The sequence below is a fragment of the Aplysia californica genome, unplaced genomic scaffold, assembly GCF_000002075.1.
Source record: "Aplysia californica isolate F4 #8 unplaced genomic scaffold, AplCal3.0 scaffold00013, whole genome shotgun sequence".
NCBI classification, from domain to species: domain Eukaryota; kingdom Metazoa; phylum Mollusca; class Gastropoda; order Aplysiida; family Aplysiidae; genus Aplysia; species Aplysia californica.
In genome coordinates, this window is record NW_004797283.1 from 636,467 (window position 1) to 645,700 (window position 9,234).

General features: G+C 43.0%; 1 protein-coding gene across 1 annotated transcript in view; it reads right to left on the reverse strand.

The window, feature by feature from the left end:
• LOC101845207 (leucine zipper putative tumor suppressor 2) overlaps positions 1-9,234 on the reverse strand; it is a 144,467-nt gene that overhangs the window by 117,512 nt on the left and 17,721 nt on the right. The window lies entirely within an intron of this gene.

A 9,234-nucleotide genomic window follows, 5' to 3' on the forward strand; every position in this document is an offset into this window, starting at 1 on the left:
ATTCACTTTGATGGCTTCAACTTCAAGGCAAAAGCAAGACCAAGAAAAAGATGGATCGACGGAGTAAAAGAGATCCCCAAAAGGAACAACATGTCGATCCAAACAGCAACACACCTGGCTCACGTTCAACAATTTGATCTACCCTCGACATTGCGTGGTATAAGAGGACAAAAAAGGTAGCACAGCGAAAAGAAAAACAAACAAAAAAAGAGACAAGATACGAAAGATACGTGCTTTTCTTTAAGTAGAGGTTTTACAGCGCTCGCAACTGCATAAGGTCATATGACCGCCAGAAGATTAGGGGTGATACAAGAGAGTAACAAACATAAAGAAGAAGAAGGGGAGATAAGGACAATAGATGTTTGATAGGAAAGAAGAAGCAAACCTCACCAGAGCACTCGCCAACCACCCACGATACGTGTTTGATAGGAAAGAAGGAGCAAATCAAACCAAAGCGACCAACAACCACTCACGCAGTCTTCAAGTGGTCATGAAAAACAAAAGAGACCGGCATTTAGGCAGATACAACTGAGGAATAGCAAGGAAGCAGTAACTGCAAACGACATTCACCAACCATCCGCAGCTTTCCACCACAATCACAACAGAGCCCAATCTATCGAAGCAAGAAACAATACACAAGCACATAGCGCTCATAACATAACATTAACCACTAACAACTGTTGCACGATACCACCTAAAACAAGGCATCCAGCTCACTGACAAGACCTTTGCACGTGCGAGAAAAGAAGACGAGACCTGAACATCGAGAAGGTGGCATGGCGGAGAAAGGCACACAGCTCGCTGCCACATGGCTGTGGTATCTTGTTTACTTCCCACTCCCCATACAGACGCAAACAGCTCTACATCGGGAACAGAGACAAAATAACAGCCTGAATAGCCCATTTGTAGCTTGGCATTCAGCACGACTTTTTGCTTCCACTTCGGTTTACTCTTAGTAGATTCTATACGAAAGTGTACTCAAGACAATTTTGTCATCCAATTTTTGGCATCACGAACTTCCCTAAAACTCCGCTTCTATATAACTTTCCCCCCTAATAAACATATACAAAACTGGATAGTTCTAGATTTTAGACAAGTTGTATTTACTGGGGTTTCGTAGATTTTTGTTATGATTGTAAACAATAAAGTGATGCAGAGCGCCCGCTGAACTAGCTCGTCGTATACTAAGAGTTAATGGTAGGCTAATCAACGTGTTGATTCTCACATTTAATGCCACTTTCAACACGTGTCTCATGAAGACCTGGCGGTGGACATGTCCGTCTGCCATTGACCCCTGCTGAGAGCCACGAAAACTCTCAGGGAAATACGATACTGCGAGAATCTCCCTGGTTTGAATCCAGGACCCTCGGACTTAGTGGAATTTGTCGCAACACCCACGCAAAGCACAACCACAACAACGTGTCTGTGAAGGAGGAATTGCAAAGAAGTTATCAAGGGCTTGATTCCAGAGGGTGTTCGGGGAAAAAAGGTTCGCATGGGGTCCAGTTTGAAACTTAAGAAACTAATTAATTTGTAAGTAAAACTACAGCCTTTTAAATACAAACAGGTTATCATTTCTTTCCAGAAAATAACGAGGAAAGTGAAAGTTGTCTGGACACAAAGACCAACAGTACACGCCGATAAATAAGCTCAATGAAAAGAGAAAGAAACTGAGAGAGGGAGCAACAGGGAGAGTGGGAAAATATGAGACAGAGAAAAGAAGAGGAGAGAGAGAGAGAGAGAGAGAGAGAGAGAGAGAGAGAGAGAGAGAGAGAGAGAGAGAGAGAGAGAGAGAGAGAGAGAGAGAGACAGACAGACAGACAGACAGACAGACAGACAGACAGACAGACAGACAGACAGACAGAGACAAAGACAGAGACAGACGGACAGGCAGACAAAAAGACATACAAGGAAGAGACAGAGGTTGAGACATCGTAATGTGAAACAGGGGGAAAAAAAGAAAAGTGCGAACGGGCAGCATCCAAAAACCAGCCAAAATTATCATGCATTTTCACCAACTTGCAGGAAAAACTTCTTGTTGTTATGGCTCAAAGCTCACCCTCTTCATATTCTTCTTTTTTTTTTTTTTTTTGGATCGGTCGTTTACGCACAGGCAAGAAGCTCTTCCACATGACATGAAGAAGAACCCATCAGCGATTCTCCTGGAAGCTCGCACTAGCCCTTTGACAATGAGGAATAAAGCAAAATAAAATACTCGCCGACATCGAGAGAGACCGGATAGGAAGCATCGGGTTCTGCTTCATTTCTCTCTCTCTCTCTCTCTCTCTCTCTCTCTCTCTCTCTCTCTCTCTCTCTCTCTCTCTCTCTCTCTCTCTCTCTCTCTCTCTTCATATGTATATATTTATAACAATTTATCGATATATATTGTATATATCGTATATCTTTCATGCAGCCCATACTATCTTCCCGGCAAAATCTGACTTACTGCGCGATTTGAAGTAGTGTTTTTGCTATCTTATTCCCCAGACAGATGTAGTTTCTCAGCTATTATTAGTCCCTTACCCAGTACAGCGAAATCTCCTCTGGTTATCAGTTGCACATTACCAGGACATTTTTACTATATATTATGTACGTATATTACCGATTGACACACGTGTCTGTGGCATGCATATGCTTATGAGACGTATAAAACTAGCTTTGACATACGAGTACATCTCTGGCCTTTTTTTTTCCATGCCCGCTGGTGGTACACATCACAAACCACAACCTTTATCCAGCAGAAGACCGTTATATGCTGTACATCATATTATATAAAAGTCCTAAAAACACGTGCATTGGCGATATTTTCAATGGTGTATTACCTCCGAAATTTCGGGGTTTGCCTTCTTTGAAACATGCATTGTTATAAATTGCATGTATAATCACAATAAAAGAAGGACTGTTACAACTTGAATTAAACTAGATACAGTAAACTTAAATCTGAGCAACGAAGTAGCGCGAGTACACCATTTACACAATTCTACCTAAAATTAGTGACCCCACACAAGATTTCACGAACTTCGGTTCACGATTTAGATCCCACGAAAGTAGACGTATTATTCCTATACTATATGGCTGGCTGCAACTAGAAGACTTAAAAAAAAACCCAACTGGTTTCTCGGGACACAACATTCACTGAACGAAAACCCGTTAAGTCAGGCAAGTTAAGCCTCAGGACCACCATGCGGAGAACATTAAGTTCAAAACGGCATGCCCGCAAAAATGTGACGGCTTCGTTGTTGAAGAACGAAAGTTTTGCTTAACTTTTTTAAAAAAAGTGAACACACCATAACGAGCTCAATCCAACCATTCAGTTAAACTCAAGAAAAGACTTTTGCATATTATTGTACGCACAGTGAAAACAGCACAAAAAACAAACAAACAAACAAAAACAAACATACATACAAAAACAGAAATGGCTACTGAAAGTAATATTTCTAAGTTTCACTTCTAAATTTAGATCCTCTCAAAACTATAGAACAACGGTTACGAACGCTTGAACGTGTATGCAGGACTCGTTGTGACAGAGTGAAAGGAAAAAAGGGAAAATGGAAACAAGATGAGCGAGGGAGAGCACGTACTATGGGCACGTTACTGGATACTTCTGCACACAGCTGTCTGCACTGCATTAGCTCATTCAGCCCACCCAAACCATTTTTTGTAGCTCAAGGGAACGATGACTAAGAGAGAACAAACTGAACCCCCCCCCCTCTCTTTTTTTTCTAAGGCAGACAGAAAGACAGTCGTGCGTGCATGCGTGCGTACAAATTGAACCCTACCACCCCCTCCCCCTTTTCAAGACCGACAGACAGACATGAATGCATGCATGCATGCGCGCTCACCCGCACAGACATAGACAGACAGACAGACGGACAAGATTGAATTTTTACGGGGTAGATATGAGACTGCCGAGGCTTGGAAGATGATGAAGATGGAGAGAACATTAACCCCGTATCATGGCCTGATATTCTTGCCGCGCTTGCGCTGTATCTTAAGAAACATTTTTTAAGAGGCCAAGAAAGAAAGAAACTCTCACTTCAACAGGAGTAGGGGGATGAGCTGCGAGCAGGACAGAGCTAAGTTTACGTTTTTCCCACGAGATTTCCATCTCTCAGCCTTGACTCAGCCCTCAGCAAACCCACGAGTGGGTGCGTCCTGTCTCTACACGTCTGTCTACCCAGAACGCTCAGGCACAGCGACCGTTCCCGCCAGAATACGTAACCTCATTTCAGACTTCTTTAGATTATTTTATCAGCTCGGCTTGAAGGGTAAAAAACCAGATAACTTTGAGATTTGTGCCAAACGGAAAACAAGTTAAAGCTCGACAAAGAAAATACCCCCCCCCCCCCCAACCACTCCGAATGCCTCGAAATAATGAAAAGGAAATAAACAAATGACCAAAACCAACAAAAGCATATATATGCACAAACAAGCTGTTTGTTTTCGTAGAGGTTTCACGGCGCTCGCAACTGCATAAGGTCATATGAGCGCCAGAAGATTAGAGAATTAGGGGAGATAAGGACGATAGATGTTTGATAGGAAAGAAAGAGCAAACCACACCAGAGCACCCGCTAACCACCGACGCATAAACAAGCGACATCAACAGTTCCAGAAAACATTTAACACGCACCCAATCTCTCCCTCCCTTTCTCTCAAGATACCACGAAAGAAGCTCCATCTGAAGAATATCCAAGAACTGGGGCAAGCGAAATAACACAGGACACATAATACCAAGCGTGCTCAGTATGAAGGGTGTCTTAACTTTCAGCGGCATGGTAGACAGGTCTGAACCCCAGCCTCACAGTAATCGTCGTAATCATTTGACTTCTACATGTATTTTTGTCTTGATTGCCAACGAGTAAGCACTAACATAGACAAGAAGAAGAATCCCTCTCTTCAAGACACATAAAGTAGTAAACAGCCAGTCCTTATGCGTGTCGGGCGGCAAGCGTATTTCGTTCTGCCCTTCAAAGTCAAAACTAGTTCTCATCTTGTAGCTTTACATCTTCAATTAGTTTGTGGCAGGCACGCCTTAAACACGACAAGGGTCAGACTGGACTGCTCTGCATGCGGAGATAGCTGGGTCCCCGCGTGCCGGATAAGTCCAGTTTTTCCGTGTTGTTTTCAAAAGAAATCTCAGTACGAGTTGTACGGTACTTGTAACATAACTAAGTCGTACAAGTATCGAAAATTAGAGGTGTTATTAGAGAGTAACATACAAAGAAAAGAGAGGGGGGGGGGGATACTATATGTTTGATAGGAAAGAAAGAGCAAACCAAACCCAAACACCCGCCAACCACCTACTGAGCAGTCTAGAACTTAGTTAGAGGATTTTCATAGCTCTCCGCCCACTTAACTCAGTCAGAGAGGACGTGGCTATCGTCATGGCAAACATTACACGAGTCTACGCAAAAACCGGCCACGTTACACTAGGAAGACAGAAACGCCGAACAGAGGTACAAGGAGCAGATGACACCAGAACGCCTAACTTCCACTACTAACAAAAAAATACTGTGAAATCGGAGGTCCGACCTCTATAATTTAATACTGAGTTGAATTGGATAATAAGCCGAACCCCACACCACGCTTACCAACAACACGATACAAGCAGCCACTCTAAACACTTGTTTTCTTTGTCCTTACGTAAGCTATAACATTAGTTGGTTCAAACCACATTTTTTAAACGGGCGCTGGACACTAACAATCAATACATGATCAATTCTGGCCGCATACTACTGATACTGAGAGCGTACTATATGCAATTTCAGCTTCACTTCGAGGTGTCAGGGCTAGAGTTTCCAACAGCTCCAGATAGAAATAATGAATACGTTTATCAATAATAATATATCTGCAACAGCAGCGTCCAGTGCGCGACACGACCAGAGTTATTACTGAAACTTTACCTGGGGACAAGACGGGGATTTACGGCACTACTGTGACAATAACAAAGAGTCTGTAGTCAAATTTCGGACAAACATGTCTCTGAAATTACACTTTTACGCTTCCTCAAACGCGAGACTTAATTTCCTTAACAGCGGGCTATCAAGATTAATAACTGAAGGTATTGTGCAATTCAGCACGTTATCCGCGTGACGCTTTCCACTTGTTGACAGCTAGTCGGTACAATAACGGTTATACCTCACCAGGAATACACTAGGACAATGGAAGACAAAGACGGAGCAGATCGCACGACAATGCCCAGCAACCACATCTAAATCTGACAGGATGAAAGCTTGGGCGAAAATCAAGTTGGTTATCAAGATGCTTAGAGCTGGACCGGAAATTAATGTCGAACTACGAAAGAAGGCATTAATTCCCTTGACGGCAATCATTGGCGCGGGGAAGTGTGTTGCCGATGGTTTGCAGTTTACGTCGATCTACGCATGACAGCAGCCAAACTTTGAAAGAAACAGTTTATGTATAGAAGAACAGCACTTTGTCATTTGATAACGATAATTTAACTGAGAGAAAAGCAAGACAGACAGACAGAGGCAAACAACAGAATGAAAGAAAAGAAGACAACTTACTCGTTGCACCCTCCAACCACCAGGGAGAGGAACTATTTCAGTAAGAGTTTTACAGCACTTGCAAAACCAGTAGGTCATATAAGTGCCGATGATTAGAGGTGTTACAAAGAGTAACAAACACAAAAAAGAAGAGAGATAAAGAGGATACATGTTTGATAAGAAAGAAGGAGCAAACCACACCAGAGCACCCACCAAACCACTCACAGCGAGGAGAACATGTTAAGAAACAAGTGGAGGAAGCATACCACATAAGAGCACTAAATAACCACTTGTATGACATGTTTACACAAAACAAATTTAACATCACAGACCAAGCACATATTCAGAGCAAACCCCACTCAAACGTATTATCATATTGAACGAGAAAGCTTTCCACTCAGAAATACAGGGATAGAAACAAAGTAACGGTCCATAAAGACAGGAAGGTGGAGGAGGGGTGAGAAGATACCATAGCTTAATGCATTCACAGACATGTAACAAAATCAAGGAGTGTGAGAGAGAGAGAACGAGAGAGAAAGAGACCTCAGGAAGACTGATACACAGATTGATCGGGTGGAAATTGTTCTCCGCCATCGTCGTCACAATTTAGATCAGCGCCTGTCAACCGCTTTATAGCCAACGTCCACTTTTGCCAACCTAATGAAGAAGCTAAAAAGTTCCCACCGCCAACCAACAAACGGGGCATTAAAATAATACCTGTCACTACCTAGGCGAGTGATCCTCATCCCCCCTGGCGAAGCATGAAATGATACACTTGTCCTTTCCCCCCCCCCCATAGTAATCAAAATTATTTTAAAAATCGCCCACTATTGGGCGATATCGTCCAGATTGGTAAGCACAGGTTTTGGGTTATTATTAAACTTTGATCCTGCCTGTGAAATAAGGTAGTGCCAGAAAGCAAGAGACAAAAAAGTATTTCCTTCCGAGCGGGCATCGAAACCATGCACTTAACTTGCAAGGCAACGGCTAACCAATATACATGACAAAGCTTGCAAATGACTGCAGACGCTTTACGCCCCCATCGACATAACTTCAGAAAGAAAGCAGGAAAGCAAAGAAAGCACATCTAAAACCGCAAAGAAAGTGATTATTTTGGAGTTCTGGAGCATTTGTCGATTCGCACATTGACACTGGGCGCCAATTTTTCCACACGGTAGGAACTAATTGTACCTCCCTGGCCTCTTATCTGGAGGTCTGATAAGCACTTCCCGTGTCAATTTCAGAAGAGGTTCAGATGACCACAACAGCGTCAGCAAAGTAAAATTGACCCCCCGACGACTCAAACAGTCATATTATAGTCTGGGAAGATACCACTATACAATACACAAGCCTTATTGGGACATTTTATACCGGAGTGTCCTAGTCTGTATTTGCTTGTATTTTATCATGATATGCTTTCGAAGACTACAGTTGTATTGGGCATCAACAGAGATCATATTACAAATGAGGAAGTGAGGGGTAAAATCAGGCATGCTATTGTGCCCTATGAAGATCTTCTCACCACAGTGAAAAAACACAAATTGAGATGGTATGGGTACATAATAAGATCAACAGGACTGGTACAGGGCACTGTACAAGGGGGGGAAGGAAAGGCAGACAGAAAAAGAGATTGAAAGACAACACAACGGAATGGACATGTTTAAAGTTGGGTGAAGCCCTATGAAAGGCTGAGAATAGAGAAGGATGGCGAAAGGTAGTTGCACGATAATCCTTGGTGTCCAAACACTGTATAATGATATGCACAGCTAAGGTAGACTCTGTCCTCATTCTGCCTCCGCATCCCAGGGCACTACGGTGGGCTTTTAAAAATACAACAGGATTTATTTTGAGAGGAGAAGGCCTCCATCAATGTTTTACCTCTGTATTTCACATCACATTCCTCTACATTCTCACTTTCACTACGTTCAGGTTGTATATGCGTCAAGCAGTATAACAACAGCTATTCAACCTTGAGAAAAAGCGATAGACAGAATAACAAAAACGAGCAAGAATGAGCAAAGTAATTGTGACACCCTCCAGCCATCATACCCTTTGCGTGACGATAAAATAACTAATGACACGAAGGACACACACTTACTAGCAGTGAAAGCACCCCTGAGACTGACAGTTCTCGTCTACGTCCATATTTCACGTCAATATAAATCAGAATACACATACTCATGTCACCCTCGTGTATACCGCGAAGACGTCCTAAATTTCGAAATTTATCAATGCAGCTCAGTGCGTTCCGAAGTTGACAGGTCCAAACCGCTACGCATACACATAAACCCGATACGCTCGTACAATACGATAAGCCACGGAATCGTTTTACCCTTGGACTTGTTGGACCCAGCACAGCAAACATCGTGTACATTCTTGTTCTCCCAACAAATCCCCCTATATTTGCCCTGGAAACCATAAACTTAACACCCCGCTTATTCGACAGAGAGGCACACGTAATTGAGTGTAGTGACACTGTGCTTAACTCACCTTTGCAAGTATATCAACGGGACACCGAAGGCCGTCTGCCGGCGATCAACCGCATTCCAGCACGACCCCCCCGGTGTCCTGACCAGCCACATAATATTATAACCCCCTCCTCTCTCCATCCTCGTTCAGGGTAGGAGCAACCCATCTTGATAGCTAGGAGAGGAGTTTGAGGTAAAAAGAAGCACATTGTCATGATAGGCTACATCCAAGTGGTATGTGTGTGTGTGTGTGTGTGTGT